Source organism: Lissotriton vulgaris, chromosome 2_1 (assembly GCF_964263255.1).
Source record: "Lissotriton vulgaris chromosome 2_1, aLisVul1.2, whole genome shotgun sequence".
NCBI classification, from domain to species: Eukaryota; Metazoa; Chordata; class Amphibia; order Caudata; family Salamandridae; genus Lissotriton; species Lissotriton vulgaris.
In genome coordinates this window covers 287,935,764-287,953,966 of record NC_141687.1, presented here as the reverse complement: position 1 = coordinate 287,953,966, position 18,203 = coordinate 287,935,764, and positions in this window count along the sequence as shown.

Below are 18,203 nucleotides of genomic sequence, written 5' to 3'. Positions count from 1 at the left end.
ATGAAGGGTTTACGGATGGTTCAGCAAGGTACATAGGAGCAAAGAGGCATTTGAAAGCAGTCTCGTACAACCCTGTCACAAAGAAGTTGTTGAGTACCACTGGTGAAGAAAAGAGTAGTCAATTCGCAGAATTGTATGCTGTTTATCAAGCTTTGAAACAAGAACTGTCAGGTATTTGTCACCTTTACACTGATTCGTGGTCAATTGCAAATGGTTTGGCAGTATGGCTCCCTACATGGTAAAATCATGACTGGAAAATTAACTCAAAGGAGTTGTCGGGGAAAGAATTGTGGAAAGAAATTTGGAGTCTGTTATCCCAAAGTACTGTTACAGTCTTTCATGTTGATGCTCACACTTCCATAGATTCCATTGATAGACTTTTTAACATTATTGCAGATGAAAAATCTAAAATCTCTGAGGCGGAGGTGGATGTGCAAGATTCCAATATCATGGGTTTGGCGAGGTGGGCACATCAAAAAGCAGGACATTTTGGAGAGAAAATTACTAGCAGGTGGGCTGCAGATAGAGGAATATGCATTCCATTAGATGTTATCAAAACTGTCATTTTGCAATGTCCCATTTGTCAGCATTCCCGGCAACGAGAAGTTCCCCAAATAGTGGGAGGTCAGTTACATCGAGGTAAGTCACCCGCACAGATTTGGCAAATAGATTATGTAGGTCCTTTGCCCATGAGTAAGAATTGTCAATATATTTGCACCGTAGTGGATTCCTTTTCTGGCTATTTACTTGCTGCCCCTTACAAACGTGCTACCCAATTGAATACAATTAAAACTTTAGATTTGCTTACATTATACAATGGAAGACCTTTACAGGTCCAGTCGGACATCGGTTCACATTTTAAAGGTAGATTGATGCAAGAATATTGTGCCCAACATAATATTGAATGGATTTTTCATGTACCTTATTATCCACAAGCGGCAGGCCTGGTCGAGCGGATGAATGGATTGCTGAAGGATCAGTTGCGCAAACTGTCTGATGGCTCTTTGGGCAATTGGCGAGACCATCTGAATGATGCTTCGTTGATTTTGAATAATCGTCCCCTTTTCAATTCTGAAACCCCCTTGATGAGAATGTTGTCACCCCCTTTAAATGTTCAATCTCACACAACTGAAAGTACTGTTATGTATTGGGAAATCACTCCTGGTGCTTTGGCTCCTCATAGAGCTACACCTGCATCTGCTGGACTTGACTTACATGCTTTGAAACCTGTTTTACTGAAATACCATGATATTGTTCTCATTGAGACCAGATTAGGTATACAAATGCCGTCCAGACATTTCGGATGGATTGCCCCCTGTTCTGGTTTGGCCCTGAAGGGTATCCAGGTCTTAGGAGGTATCATTGATCATGATTACCAGGGAGAGATTAAAGTCATCCTATTAAATAGTGGTGACTCCGATTTGCCTATACGAACTGCAGATCGCATTGCTCAATTGGTCATAATGCCTGTCTTCAGTGCAGTGTTGCAAAAAGGAACTGCCCCAACTCTGTTAACTGTACGTGGAGAAGGAGGTTTTGGCTCAACGGACAAGAATCCAGAAGCCAAAGTGTGGGTGCAATCACCTAATCAACCCCCTTGAACAGGCCGAAATTATAGCCGTTGGCAACAACACCATTTTAGTGATGAACCTGGACAGGAAAAATGGGACTGTCCCAGCTGATAAATGTTATCTTCGAGAATGAGTAATGCCTGTTTCTGATTCCTTTTCTTTGTAGATCATTGCATGGACTGCTGCTGCAGGATGTGTCGTCGTAAGACTCCTGTCGGCCTGGTGTAACGGAGGCCTGGGAGAGCTGTGGAAATTCCAAACTGAACCGACCGTCCGAGGACGCAGCACCATGTCAGCGCTTAATACTAATGTCAACATTTGGGCATCTTTGGCACGTCGACTGACAAATTCTTCTGCTTTCTGCATGTCACCGATGAGGTCCGTCTCTGACTTCCTGTCAACCTGCTTTGTATCAGTCCCTACTCCGACAGCTGTTCTATTGCATTTTTTCAACATCACCGAGACTATTCCCGACTTCATTTCTAGTGACTTTAACACATATGATTATTGCGTTTCGTGCCAAGTACTAACTGAACCGGATTCCCGTTCACCTTTGCTATCTCCACCATTAATGTTTCTGAAGGAGATACCTGTTATAATTTCACCTGTGATCCCAGACTTATTGGAAAATGTGTGCAGACCAAAATGGAGAACATTTCAACTTTTACCCAACATGTAAAAATACTGTGTTTCATTCGTACCTCTAATATGTGCTTTTCAGTCCGTAATTCTATGAAGTGTAAACGTATCGTTTTGACTCCTAGCTATTATTATAATGTGTTACTGCCCCATGGATGGCTTCTTTCATGTGGTAACATATCGAGATCCTATATTCCTGCAAATATTTCTGATGGCCCATGTGCTTTGTCCCGATTGAGTGTACCGATATTTTCTTCGACTCCTCCCATGCATTCTCAGACTGTACGTAAAGCACCCCAATTGACTGAAACATGTGACTCTGATCTTCATCTCCAGTCCAAAACGGAATATATTAGTTTAGCTGCCTCCCTTGTAGGTATCCCTGGACTATCGATTTACAATTTCCGAGCTATTGGCAAGTTAGCCTGCCTGATGATCAAGTCTCTCAACCATTCTTCAACTGTTTTATCTAAATTTCTTTTAGACGCACAGGGTGAGCGTCGTGCTATTCTGCAAAATAGGGCTGCTATTGATTATTTACTCTTAAAGCATGATCATGGATGTTCTGATTTTGAAGGGCTTTGCTGCTTTAATCTTTCTGACCATTCTAAGTCCATTCAGCACTATATTAATGTATTACATGATTTGTCCCGAGAAATACGACAACATTTAGATCAAGGGTGGTTTGATTGGCTTTTTGGGTTTGCATTTACTTTGTCCAATATTGGGTGGTTTATTTCTAGTAATTTGTTTCCTTATTGTTGTTTGTTGTTTTATTCAATGTATCCATCTCTTTTAGTTATGCTTCGTCCACGTGTTATGACTAGATCTGTTAGGTATGCTTCCTATTATTCTACTATTGATTTACGTCCAACCTGATTTCCTTATACTTTCAATGGTGTTGTACATTGGTCAAGGGTGGAATGCAATGACTGAGATCCCGGTACTGATTGGCTTGGTTATGACCATTGCCCACCACCATCTCAGTATATGATGTAGTTGCGACTCTTATTCCACCAATTTGTAGAACTTGCCGATAGACTTTGAAAACCTTATGCTGTCTTATACACTGTTTTTGCTCCTTTTCGGGCCTAAGGGCCTGTGCTCGAGTGAAGCCATCTTCTTTTCTGACACCATCTTGCTGAGCCTCTTTAGGTGAGAGGCAATGTTTTGCTCTGTATGTGTTATTCGCTAGCAGTGAACCAGCACGGACCGGTTCTTATCGGAAGAATGTGCTCTCTCCGCGCCGGAGCCATAACAAACGCTTGGCCAGCTGCTGTTGTGGACCTGGTCCGAGGAGGTACAGGAATCCCATGAGAGTGGTAAGCGGGTTCTCCCAGAAGCTTCGAGAAAGGGCTACATTCTATATTAGTGAAAGCGGGTCCAAGCGAGAGGAAGTTGAATTGATGGACTGTGAGACGATGGTCTGGCGGCTTTGATGGTCTGGTGAAACTTCACGGTGCAGACCTGCAGTCGTGTTTGTGGAGCAGAGAGTCTTGGCCTAACCAGAGAGGGACAGAGAGAGAGTTGGACCCTTCTTCAAGCTATAGATGCCTAGTAATATGGTCAGATGTTCTATGTATATCTAACTTTATCTAATTTTACCTTTCATTTTCAGGTTCTATGTGTATGTATGTGTTGATGTTTTTATTTATTTCTTGTCACCACTATTTTCATGTACTAAAGACCCTTGAAGTGTGAAATTGGTTCTTATTCTTTGTAAAGGAAGGTCGGGCCCCTTTTTACCAAGTGCTTACAGAGGGATGAGCTATTTCCCCTCTAATGGGTAGTTGTTGATACGGGAGGGAAATCAGCTCCTAAGCAGGAATACCAAAAGTATTAGTAGATCAACCCAACATAGCGTATGAGGGATGTACCAATTTTTCACGGGAAGGTGTTGCTCGTGCAGATGCACGTTGTTCGTCCGGAGACGTTGCTGATTTCGCACCAGGGTGCGTTGCTAGCATAGGTACACGTTGTTAGTCAGCAGACGTTGCTGATTACGCACCGGGGTGCGTTGCTCGCGTAGGTACACGTTGTTCGTCAGGATATGTTGCTGCTTTCGCACCAGGGTGCGTTGCTCGCGTAGATGCGCGTTGTTCGTTGGGAGACGTTGCTTATTTCGCACCAGGGTGCGTTGCTCGCGTAGGTACGCGTTGTTCATTGGGAGACGTTGCTGATTCATCGGAAGACGTTGCTATACATACCCTCGGAGCTATGATTTATTTAATCTCTAGTAGTTAGTTCCATTCCTTTCTCAGGTAAGTATTATGACGTGAGGTGTCCTTAGGCCAAAGGGCTCCAACCGGTCGATCGCGAGCTACCAGTAGCTCGCCAACATCCTACCAGTAGCTCGCAGTGTGATGCTCACTTTTGTACCCTGTCCTTTTCATTATGTTTATCTTTAGGCCTTTTCTCTCATCTGTTCTTGCCGGTGTTACGTCAGCTCTCACACTGCTGACATTGGCTATTAAGTCAGCTAGGGCGGGAAGAAGCGGGTGATGTCAGATTGCCGACGGAGAGACGGAGGCTTAAAATGCACAATACAATTTGTACACGCTGTGGCCTTGGAGCTGGCTGCGTGCGTGATTCAATCAAGAGGAGATTCGCTCAGGCCTGCTGTGGCCTCCTTGATACCTCATACCCTGTCACAGCATGACCATCACCCAGCAGTACCATTACTGCCAAGGTTTCATATTGCCATGTGTGACACTTTCATAATTTCAGTGTTATTATGAGTGACATTTCAACGAATATGAGTGACACTTTCTTGGGAGCAAAATGAAGCAATGAAGGCAAGGGAAATTTATAAATATCACAAATTACAACCATTTGTAGAACAAGAAACTGTACTATAACTTAATGCAGACACAGGGTAGAAAGGCACAGGGAACTGAAAGCAAAACGTATGGACACATAAATGGTGCATAAAGGTATAGGTGGATTGGCACTGACCATTAGAAACACAAGGCAAAAAGACAGAAACTAAAACTTAGAGAACCCAAAAATGGGGTAAAAGGCTTAAAAATGAATATATTGTGATCTTCTTGTGTAATGTAACTTATGCTCAGTGACACTTACCCAAACAATGAATAGTCAATGTTACTGCCCTCCTAGTCACACTTTTCAGTTTATTCACTCTTGCTGGCACCACATAGCTGGCTAAGGGGTCAACTTCTGGTGGATGCGATGCCCCCAGCTGTCCTCCGCAAACACCACACATGCTTGCCAGAGCTGTGGTGTGTCAGTGTTCACTGTTGTCAGCAAGCACCGTTGATGGTCAAAGAGCATGGAGGACGGGCCCAGCCGTGACGTGCAGCAGTAGCGCGGTCCAAGAGGAGAGGACTCGAGCGACTTGCCTGGCTGCACTGGACTGTGGAAGAGTGGCCAGGGTGCTGATGTACCAGGCACCACTCCACGGCGGCCGCAGGGCCTATTGACTTCAATGGTGCGCAGTCAGAGTTTCTTGAAGGCCAGATTCATATTATAATACTGACTTCCCCGGCCACCACTCACGCAGTAAATGCATCTGAATAGGTTAGTGTTAGTGTAGGCTCCCCCGCGGCCCGCCCCCTTTTTCTTCTGTTCCCTCTCCCCTCTCCCATTTGCCACCCCGCTCCCTCCTCCCAGCTGCTCCTCCCTCCCACCGGGCACATAAGGTCGTGGCCGCGAGACGGGGAGCTGTGAACTAACCTGACCTCGTCAGTGCCGGTCGCTCCACCCGCCTCGTGGCTCCTCCTGAGGTCACCCGGTCCCCCTTGTTGCCGCCGCCTGCTCGTCGCTGCCCCTGCAGTCGATGTTCCTTCTTTTCCCCCTGGTCTTTCCTCCGTTAGTACCAGTATATGTCTACTTTCACTGGTGTGCCCCTGATCTTGTATATTTCGCTTCTGCCGCCTTTTCCCGCTGTTCCACCCCGCTCCCTGCCGCTGCTCCCTCCGCCGCCCGCTCCCTTTTTCTTCTGTTCCCTCTCCCCTCTCCCATTCGCCACCCCGCTCCCTCCTCCCAGCTGCTCCTCCCTCCTCGCCATTTATGGCGGAGTCCGCGCGTACGTGCAGCGGCCACGCGCAGGGGGCGTGCCGATTGTGCGCCAAAGGCAAGCCCGCCTGCGCCCGTCCGCGCCTGGACCACACCCAGCGCCAGAAACCCTGGTTCTCGCCAATGTCAACGTACCAGACGAATCTACGACGCCGCCAGCCTCCACGCACTCAACACCAGCCGGAACACTGCCTGCTACCTGACCACCCCGAAACGCACCCACGGACCCTTCACCTGCCAAGAATGCAAATTCACCTGCATACGTCCCGGACCAGCAGCCACCAAGCCTAACACCAGCAAGAATCACCTCAAGTGCATTCTGCTCCACACCCGCTCCGTCCACAGGCACGCAGTTGTACTCTGGAACCTCCTAGACACAACAGCACCGGACGTCGCCTTCCTCACGGAAACCTGGATGAACGCCTCCTCAGCCCACGGCATCGCCATAGCCATCCAGGACGGCTACAAGATCTCCCGGATAGACCGCTCCAACCAAACCGGAGGAGGCATCGCCATTGTCCACAGAAACACCATCCGCATCACGACCAACTCGGAAGACACCCTCACAGCCGCCGAACACCTGCACTTCCAGATACAGACCGACCCCAGGACTACCCTCAGAGGCACCCTGATCTACAGACCCCTGGAACCACGCACTCAATTCAGCGAAGCCATCGCAGACTTCGTAAGCACGCACGCCCTCACATCCCCAGACTACATCCTCCTAGGAGACCTCAACTTCCACCTGGAGAACAACGATGACAGCAACACCACCACCCTGCTGGACAACCTCGCCAACCTCGGACTCAAGCAACTAGTGAACACCCCCACCCACTACACCGGCCACACGCTTGACCCCATCTTCTCCTCCAGCAAGCACATCTCCTTCAGCCACTCCACCGGACTCCACTGGACAGACCACAGCTGCGTCCACTTCTCCTTCAAGAAAACCACGACCCACCACCAGAGCAAGATCACCAATGACCAGCTCACCACCTCCCTCAACCAGAACCCTCCCACCATCACGGCGGACCCCAACGAAGCAGCCCGCAACCTCGCAACCTCGCACAATGGCTCACCGACTGCGCCAACGAACTCCCACCACTGAGGAAACCACCCAGGAGACCCCACAGCAAGAAAGCCAAGTGGTTCACGGACGACCTCATAACCTCAAAGAAAACCTGCTGCTCCCTGGAGAAAACCTGGCATCAGGACCAGACAACAGAGAACATGACAGTCCTCAAGAACGCCACCAGCAAGCACCACCAACTGATTCGTACCACCAAGAGAACTACCTACAAACAGCACCTTGACAACAACACACACAACAGCAAGGAACTCTTCATTATCGTTAGAGAGCTCTCCAACCCCAGCGCCCGCAACAACGACATCACACCCTCGCAAGACCTCTGCATCGCACTCGCCTCGTTCTTTCACCGCAAGATCACCGACATACACGACAGCTTTGGCACACAGACCAACCACCCAACCAGCGCACCCAACCGCCACCCTTTGCACCTGGAACCCGGTCAACACCGAAGACAACGCCCGCACGATGAGCACCATCCACTCCGGCTCCCCCACCGACCCATGCCCACACCACATCTTTAACAAAGCCAACTCCATCATCGCACCTCAACTCCGCAACGTCATCAACAGCTCCTTCGCATCTGCCACCTTCCCGGAGAGCTGGAAGCATGCCAAACTCAGCGTCCTACTGAAAAAACCAATCGCGGACCCCACGGACCTCAAGAACTTCCGACCCATCTCACTCCCGTTTCCTGCCAAAGTCATCGAGAAGACGGTCCATAAGCAGCTCTCCGCCTTCCGTGAGACCAACGGATCCCTTGATGCGTCACAGTCCGGCTTCCGAGCAAACCACAGCACCGAGACCGCCCTCATCGCAGCCACCGATGACATCAGGTCTATGCTCGACAACAGGGAAACCACCGTACTCATCCTCCTGGACCTCTCAGCAGCCTTCGACATGGTATGCCACTGCACCCTAATACAACGTCTCAGCGACACCGGAATCCGAGGAGCGGCCTCGGAATGGATCATCTCGTTCCTCGCCGGTAGAACCCAGAGAGTCCGCCTCCGCCCGTTCTGGTCCGAGGCCACCAAAGTCATCTGCGGTGTCCCACAAGGATCCTCGCTCAGTCCCACCCTCTTCAACGTCTATATGAGCCCCCTCGCGGCCATCGCACGCAAACACAACCTCAAAATCATCTCCTACGCCGACGACACACAACTGATCCTCTCCCTCACCAACGACCCGGACTCCGCCAGAGCCAGCCTCCAGGAAGGAATGAAGGGCGTCGCGGAATGGATGAAGCTCAGCCGTCTAAAACTGAACTCAGACAAGACGGAAGTCCTCATCCTGGGACCGTCCCCCTCGGCCTGAAACGACTACTGGTGGCCACCTGCCCTGGGCACCGCCCCCAAACCCACCGACCACGCACGCAACCTGGGCTTCATCCTGGACTCCTCCCTCACGATGACCAAGCAAGTCAACGCCGTGGCATCGTCCTGCTTCAACACCCTGCGCATGCTCCGGAAAATCTTCCGATGGATCCCCACCGCTACCAGGAAGACGGTCACCCAGGCCCTCGTCACCAGCCGTCTAGACTATGGAAACACCCTCTATGCGGGAACCACAGTCAAGATCCAGAAAAGACTACCGCGCATACAGAACGCCTCAGCAAGACTCATCCTAGACATCCCCCACCACAGCCACATCTCCGGCCATCAGAAGAATCTGCACTGGATCCCCGTCAGCAAGAGAATCGCATTCCGACTCCTCACCCACGCACACACGGCCCTCCACGACGCGGGCCCCAAGTACCTCAACAACCGCCTCGCATTCTACACACCAACCCGCCAGCTCTGCTCCGCCAGCCTCGCCCTGGCCAACGTCCCACGCATTCGAAAAGCCACCGCCGGAGGAAGATCCTTCTCCTACCTAGCGGCCAAGACATGGAACTCCCTCCCCACCCACCTCGGGCTGACGCAGGACCACCTTGCCTTCAGGAAGCAACTCAAGACCTGGCTGTTCGAGCAGTAGCAACCACCCCCCAAGCGCCTTGAGACCCTAACGGGTGAGTAGCGCGCTTTAAAAATTCCTTGATTGATTGATTGATTGATTGCTTGATCATCTGCAGCAAACCTGAGCGTCTGCTTCATTATAACACCTGCTACAACCCTGAGTATCTAAATCACGCCTGCTGCAACCCCGAGTGTCTGCTTTATAATCACGTCTACTGCAACCCCAAGTATCTGCATTACGCCTTCTTCATTCAGAGATACTTCACTCTGCCATTTTTTTGAAGGTCTGAAAACAGCCTGGCTTCAAACGCAAAGAAAATAAATACTGCTTTGAAATGCATATGATGTTAAAAGCCCTCGTTCTAGTGAGAACTCAGAAGCGTGAGTCTGATTGCGGTTACATCTGCCTCCCTGCCTGTTTAGATAGACAGTGGAAGCTGCAGAATACCTCCACCTCTCTTTGTAACGCTGGTGGCGGTGAAGGCTGGCGAGGGACCCTATGTGTACCCAGGTAGCACTGAAGGTTGGAATGAAAGATGGATGATGCCCCCATTCTCTCTGTACTCTTTGTGCCTGTAACGGGCAGCAGGCGGCCGCGGCGGCCGGCCATGGCGGCGCTTGAGAGAGTCAGAGAGCATCTCGTCGTGGCAGCCTGCACTCTCTAATCCCCTGCCGCTTTTCTGCACTTCCTAGTTCCGGACGTGACGGCACTACCGCGGCCCGCACATCCGGTTTTAATCCCGGCCCCCTGGTGCGCCACACGGTGATTGACAGCTCTGAGCTGCTGCCTGCAGTATCGATAGAGCAGCCCGGCCCCCCTGCAGACACTGTGAGGAGTCTGAGAGTAGCCGCGCGCCGCACCATTGGCACTCGTACTCTCTCAGAACAGCAGAGAGAGCCCGGGCACAGGAGCGCCGCTGGCGCGCCTGACACAGGTCGAAAATGCGTGACAATGCATTTCAGTGCGGTGATGCGGATCACCGCACTGAAATGCGTGAGCGTCACACCTGTTGCGTGACGCTTGACAAGACTGCAGTACCCACACATGAATCGGAGGGGAGGTGCTTTGCCTTTTATTTTTGGCAAGGTGCGCTTTTCCTCCCATGAATACGCAGAGTGTTTGCAGTGGACAATGGTGACAGCAGCTTAAATTTCCCATTCCTGGTGCCACTGCTGCTATGCTCAAGTCAAGTAGCACCTTTCCACCGTGTGAAACAGAGGAAGTCATGCTCTTTGGTGACGCATGGACTAGGCATCGGAAGATGTATGTTTTAAAATTAAGGGCCAGATGTATCAAGGCTTTTGCGACTCGCTAAGGCCGAAATTCGCAGAATTTCGGCCTTTGCGACTCGCAAACAGCCGTTTTGCATTTTTTCAGATGTATGAAAAAATCGCAATTTAAGGAATCGCAATTATTTGCGATTCCTTATTTTGCCATAGCATTTAAGGAATCGCAAATTTTGCGATTCCTTAAATGATATGTAGGACACATTTTGAAATTGCGATTTTAAGTTAAGGAATCACAAATTACCACCAACTTGTACTTGGTGGTAATTTGCGATTTCTTTTATAAATGCCCTATTTGGCATTTGTGAGGGTGGCATGTGACACACATACATGCCCTTAGGCCATGTATGTGTGCCACATGCACACACATGTAGATTTCAGGGGTGCAGCAGGGTGTCTTTGAAACACCCCCGCACCCTTGAAATAATTCTCAAATTGCGATTAGCAAATTGCGAATTCGCAATTTGAGAATTATTGCACTATCATTCCTATGGACCACCTGGCCCATAGGAATGCATTGAAAATTATTCTTTATTTGCGAATTCGCAAAATGCGAATTCGCAAATAAAGAATAATAAGGAATCGCAAAAAAATTGCGATTTTGTACATACATACCGTTTTGCGAATTCTAAATAGCGATTCGCAAAAATTCGCTATTTAGGATTCGCAAAACGGAATCTTGATACATCTGGCCCGTAGTTTTTAGTCTCCCCCAAGCACTGGCAGTGAGAGGTGGAGAGTGCGTAGGCCGTAGGGCATACTGTTGCCCATAGATCGTATAGATCAGGGGCACTCTCCTGACAGGCCGGAGAGACTGGGGCACTCACCTGTTGTATAATAACGCCGTTCCCTGCAGCGCTGAATTGTCTTTAAAAGACTGCTGCTGCACTTTGGATGACTCCTCTGCATTGGCAGGCAGCATGCAGTCTGTGCACTCTCCGGAGCCCCAGGCCCAATCCAATTACTCTTGGTTTGAGGTCGCTGTGTAGTATTGCACAGTGAGGCTTCTGTATCTACAAATTATTCAACATTGTATACTTAAGAACAACTCCCTCGCAGATAAAACAAATGGAAAGGGGCGACCAATCGGTCCCCCCGAACGTATGGTGGAGTACCACGATCCCCCCGGGAAGCCATCTTGGGCGGGAGGCGAGTCTCGGCTGGTATGCCCGAAGCGGCGTAGCCGGGGCGCGCCTTTTTCCCGCCCTAGAGTGGGCTGGCCTAGACACCAACGTGGCCGGCCACGCCCTCGGAGGCAGGCGGGGGCGGGTTCACGCCCACCCTGAAGACGGATAAAAGGAGCGGAAGCCAAGAAAGCATCCTCTTGTTCCTGTGCTCTGAAGCTGCACCTCCCCGCTGCACGTGAGCTCGAGACGGAACGAAGAGCAATTTTGAGCGTTGTAATCCCTCTTTTTGTCTTACAGATATCCCGTCTAAGAATGCCCAAGAAGGTCGGAAAGCGGGTCGGTACCGAGGAGATGCTCCGCATACTCATGAAGGAGATAGCCGATCTGAAGAGAAAGGTTGAGGCTAAGGACGGGGAGGGAGGACCGAAACGGCCTTTACAGGGAACAATTCCCGGCGGAAAAAGCAAGAGGCCCAGAAGGGGAGCACTTGGGGGGGGAGACCCCGGTTCCCGAAGCCCCACGAGAGGAGCCAACCCCGGCGCCAAAGGAGGGGAATCCAATCCCGGTGGTGGTCACCCCTGCGAACAGGGAGGATATGCCCCCCGAGTTAGCGGCACAATTGGCAGCGTGGTTGGGAAACGATAGCGAGGGCGCCACGGCTGACGACGCCCGGGCAGTGATGAGGCAACTGCGGGAATCTAGGGAGGCTGCGAAGACGCCATCTTCGGTTCCCCCACAGGTCCCGGCGGTTGGAAGTACAGCAGGCCCAAGTTCGGCGACAAGCGTGGGGTCTACTTCAGGTAAGCGGCCATTGCCGATTGCGGGGGGGGAGTCTGCACCTTCTCGAAAGGAGAAGATTGCCCAGCACGTCCCACTAGAAGTCAAGGAATTGATTTGGGCGGATAAATATGTAAACATGTTTTCATTGCTTACCGACCATTATGAGATCGAGCATGTAAAGAGTCAAAAGGAGCTCATGCATCCGAGTGTTTGGCGCGCAAAAATGGCCGCCTTTAAGGTCGACGAGACCATTGGTACTTGGGGCAGAGCGTGGGGAATTTTTACTTCCATCATGGGGGAGCGCAGGCCTGAGTTGTTGACCGAGTTACCCATTTATCAGTCACGTATTATGGAGTATTCTGTGGCATATGGGGGCAATCAGTGGTTCTGCTATGATAATCTGTTTAGAAAAGCTAAAGAACACAACCCGTTGTTGTCTTGGGACTGTTACGACTCTGTGTCTTGGCAAAAAATGGAGAGTACAGGGATGTTGAAGGTGCCATTAGTGGGGAGTAGCGGGGGGGAATCCTCCCGCCAAAACTCTGGGACGCCCTTTCGGACGGGTGCAGGTAACGAGTTCCACACGAAGCCGAGTGGCAACACAGGTAAAAGGGGGATCTGTTGGAATTTTAACAGGGGCAAATGTACCAGGCCCCAGGGGTCATGCAAATTCAGACATGAGTGTGGGGGGTGCGGGCAGCCATTCCATCCTGAGACCATGTGCAGAGCCAAAACGGGTGATAACGGTGGTAAGGGAGGCGCCAAACAGGTCTAATATAGTCCGAGGGGCGCCTTTACCGACCCCGATTGATACCATGGCAATGATCCCTTGGCTCAGCGAATACCCAGATCATGCTTCCGCTGGGGTGTTACGGAACGGGTTTTCATATGGTTTCCGCATCCCAGTGGGGGATTTTCAGGGGGTACCGGACTGTAAGAATCAAATGTCGGTCTTACAGCACACGGCAGTGGTGCAGGTAAAAATTGGGAAAGAGGTGACTCGAGGTCGTGTCGCCGGTCCATTCGATTTGCCACCAGTTGCTAATTTTGTGTGTTCTCCTCTAGGGGTGGTTCCCAAGAAGGACCCGGGTGAGTTTCGGCTGATTCACAATTTGTCAGCCCCACGTGGTCTTTGCGTGAATGACGCGATAGACCCGGAAGTATGTTCGGTGCGGTATGCATCTTTCGATGAGGCCGTTGCCATGTTGAATCGCCTGGGGCCCGGGACGCTGATGGCCAAATCGGACATCGAGTCAGCGTTCCGGTTGCTCCCGGTACACCCAGACGATCAGCGTCTCCTTGGCTTCCGGTTTCAGGGTCGCTATTACATGGATAAATGTATGCCAATGGGATGCTCGATTTCATGTGCCTATTTCGAGAAATTCAGTTGTTTTCTGCAGTGGGTATTCACGAGGAAGACAGGTTTTCAACATGTTATGCATTATCTCGATGACTTTCTGTTTCTGGGGGCAGCCGGGGATTCTGAGTGTGGACAGGCCTTACAGGAATTTTGTGTCCTAATGAATCAATTCGGTGTGCCATTGGCGCCAGGTAAGACGGTGGGTCCCTCGACCTCGATCGAGTTTCTGGGAATCGAGCTCGACTCGGTGGAAGGTTGTTTTCGATTACCTAAAGAAAAAGTGTTGAAATTCAGGTTATCCCTTGAGGCATGTATTCGTGCAACGAAAGTGAACCTGCATCAATTGCAACAGGTGGTGGGTCAGTTGAATTTTGCCCTAAGAGTAATGCCGATGGCGCGCCCCTTTTCCCGCTCGATTGCACAGTCCATGGTTGGCTTGAAGGAAGGACATCATCGTACGAGACTCTCGGCAGAGGTTCGCCAGGACATGCGCATTTGGATGGCATTCCTGGCGGATTTCAATGGTCGAATTGTCTGGAATAAACCAGCAGTGTCTTCCGAGGAGTTGGGGCTATGGACTGACTCGGCGGGGAGTATGGGTTTTGGCGCCATATTGGGTACACAATGGTCGGCTCAAAAATGGCCGTCATGGTGGCATGAGTGCGGGTTGACGAGTAACATTGCTTTTCTCGAACTGTTCCCTATTCTGGTGGCCTTGAAAACATGGCCAGAAGGGTTTAGGGATCACTCTGTGGTGTTCTGGTCTGATAACATGACCGTGGTTGAGTGTATCAATAGTCAGGCAGCACGTTGCAAACTGATTTTGAGACTGCTCAAGGAAATTGTGTTGTTGTGCATGCAACTGAATGTACTGTTTAGGGCGCGACACGTGCCGGGGGTGAAGAAGCAAGCGGCTGATGCGCTCTCTCGTTTCCGTATGCAGGCCTTCTGGGGTTTTCTGCCCACAGCGGACCCGATGGCGGCACCCTTTCCCGAAGCTCTCTGGTCTCTCGGTGCCCCGAACTACAAGACCTCGTGGGAGAGAGTTTAGCACCCAGGACGAGGAAGGCATATGAAGGGGCGTTCCGTTCCTATTGGGCCTTTTTGGGTACTGCCGGGAGGGAGCTTTGGGGTCTGGAAGAGTGTGTAGTGAGATTCCTGCTCTCTTTACGTCACGCAGGCAAGTCAGTAGCTACGGCCCAGAGGCAACGGGCCGCCATTTCCTTCATGGCAAGGGCTCATGGGATCCAGGACCCGACAGCGTCTTTCGTTGTGCAGAAAGCGCTACGTGGGTGGCAACGCCTTGAGGGTCGCAGAGTAGACGATAGGCACCCGATAGGTCTGGATAGGTTGGCCCTGTTATTTTCCGTGCTACCGGTAACATGTTCATCCCAGTACGAAGCAGTGTTGTTCCGAGCCGCATTTGCATTAGCATTCCACGGGGCTATGCGGGTAAGCGAATTAGTGGCAAAGAACAAGCAGGATACGATGGGGGGACTGTGCCGGGAACACATTCAGGTCAGGGAGGAGACGATGACGGTCTCGTTTGTCAGGTCCAAATCCGATCAGGATGCAATCGGGGACTGCGTAATCATCCAGAGGATCCCCGGGTCTGCCATGTGCCCTGTTGGGTGCGTAGAGGAATATTTAGCGCAGAGGGTGGCAGCATGGGGAGGGACCTTGTTAAGACACGCTGACGCCACCCCACTGACGAGGTTTCAGTTTCAGCGGGTGCTTGCGATGTCGATTTCTGCCGCGGGCTTGAACCCCGGCGACTTTGGGACCCATTCCTTTCGGATAGGGGCTGCTACGGAAGCTACAGCCAGGGGTCTGAATGTTGAACAAGTAAAACGTGTGGGGCGTTGGTCCTCGAACTGTTATAAGAGGTATGTGCGGTTGCACATGTTGTGAAGCTGTAATGATGTACTCATGCTTCTTGTTTTTGTTTGGTTTTCAGTTGCGCAAGCCTACGAGGCGGGGCGGACTGTCCAGTCGACCCGACACCGGGGGGCCAGCGGTCAGACATTACCGGCTGTGAAAAAGGAGGTGTGGGTCGTGGGCCACTCATACGTGAGGCGTGCCGCGGACGTATTCAAAGCAGGTGACATGATTCACGTGGCTGGGGAATACGGGTACAGTGTGTCCTTCTACGGAAAGGGCGGGCTCTGTATTGACCAGTTTCGATCATTTTTCGAGGGTTTGTTAGGGCGGACAAGGTCACCGCCGTCTGTAGTCATAGTACATCTTGGGGGCAATGATTTGGTGACCACTGGTAGACGACTTCTTCTTGAGGCGATGCTTTCCACGGTAAGTTGGTTGGCGAGAAGAGTTCCAGGGTGCACAATTGCATGGTCCCATATGAACCCACGGAAAGTGTGGCGGGGGGCTATTTCTGTTTCTGCTGTGAATCATTCAGTAAGGAAAATTAATAATAAAGTGAGTAGACTGTTCCGTTCAAGTACACTGCATTCTATTTCGCATGGTTGTATTAAAGGGGACAGTATGTATTCGGGGGATGGTGTTCATTTGTCCCGGATGGGGAACGAGTTACTCATAGGAGACCTGATAGCCTGGCTAAAAACTTTATGAAATGACCTTTAGGCAGGAGTGTTGTGGGGGGTCCGGATAGCCGGTCAACTATCCGGCCTGTGGCGGTAAGGTCATGATCGGTGAGCAGTAATTCGAAGATCCCTATGAGGGGGCGTCACCCATTACGGATGGGAGCGCGCGGGGGAGGTGGCCAATTGGCCCCTCAACGGGGAGGCGGTCCTGTCTAAGGAGAGGCCGCCGGAAGGAAAGGAAAGGTGGTCAAGGCCCCTTCCTGGATAGGAGGGGCTACGGCCCCTCCTGGGGAATTTCCCGGGGCCAGGACATCTGCGACGGCAGATGGGTAAGTTGTGTGGGGTGCGGGAGGGGGTTTACGCTACCTTTTTAGACACCTCACACGAGTCCTCGAACGACCGTTAAATGGCGTCGAGTTTATTGGGTCCCCGTCAAGTACAAAGGGAAATTGGTAGATGCACTTGAGGTACGCCTCTGTGCGGTCGCTCCTTTCACAAGTGAGGGGGGTATTTCTGGTTTAGGGATCTGACACCGGTTACGACCTTGCCGTTGGCCCTTAAACGTACAATTTCAAGTCAAATGTTTTGTAGGATGTTAGTTCGGCTAGGAGAACCTTTGTATTAGAGATCTGTTAAGGTTAGCCAAACATCGTAATGTGGAAATGAAATTGTACATTATATGAAACTGTTATTTTAATATTTTCTTTTTGTTTCATATTTTAATAAATACGGCCAGGAAGGGTGACTCCCTTCCCGCCTTCCAAAAGTTCAAGAACTGTTTCCGGTTTCCCAATTCTTGGGGATTGTGTTGAGAGGGGGTGGCGGGTATCTCGGCCATATAACCTGTCAAATGTGGTAGTGAGTGTTTGTTCAATTTGAACCTTCGTTTGAAACGTCCTGGGCAGACAAAATGGTTATTATTATAAGTTTGCATCTCAACCTTCACTTATCCTATTTTTAAAAAAAAAGAAAATAAAGTGTCGCCTTCTACTAATGTTCTCAAGACCATTCATTTTGTGTGGTGAGTTAAGTCTATGACCAAACTACTTTATTTTTTTGACACTACATAAAAAATATATTTTCCTCTTTAAAGGGAGAGCATATAATTGAAGTTGTTTGAACTGTAGGTTAGGTAATATTTTAAAATATTTTCGAGGCCTGCTCTGTTTTAAAGTTAGACACCGTGTTTCGTAACCTTCCATTTCAGGGGTTTTATATCAATTTTAGGGCTTTGCCTGAACTTTCATTGTCTCAGAATTGGGTAATTTGTGATATTTATTTGTTTCCATAGATATTATTGCTTAAATGTCAAACTTAAGCAACCTGAAAACTTGCAGCTGTGAAGTTGTTCCTGGCCACAAACCGGACCCAGGAACATAATTTTACATTTCTTTTCAGTAAAATTTAATGAAATGATGAGACAAATATATAATAATTTTCTGGCTTCGGTTTTTGCCTAGGGACAACTTGCAAGAGGTAACTTATTTTTTTTTTAAATCCCTCTAAAACGCTGCTTTAATTTAATGAAATAATGGAAGAAATTTAAAATGAAGTATTAATTTTAAGGCACAATGAACATAAGGCAGAACACTTCACTTGAGCTTATTACCCTATTGTGGGGCACTGAAATACTTACCTACATGGCCAGCAAGCTGTGCCACGTATAGTGTGTGGTTGGTACAGTGTTGTCATTGTTTTGTGATCCTATGTGGAAGTGTTTCCGTGTCATGCATGGTGACCACGGAGGTGCCTTTACCGTGTTTAAGGACAGGGAAGTGTAGTGGATGACCAGGTATGG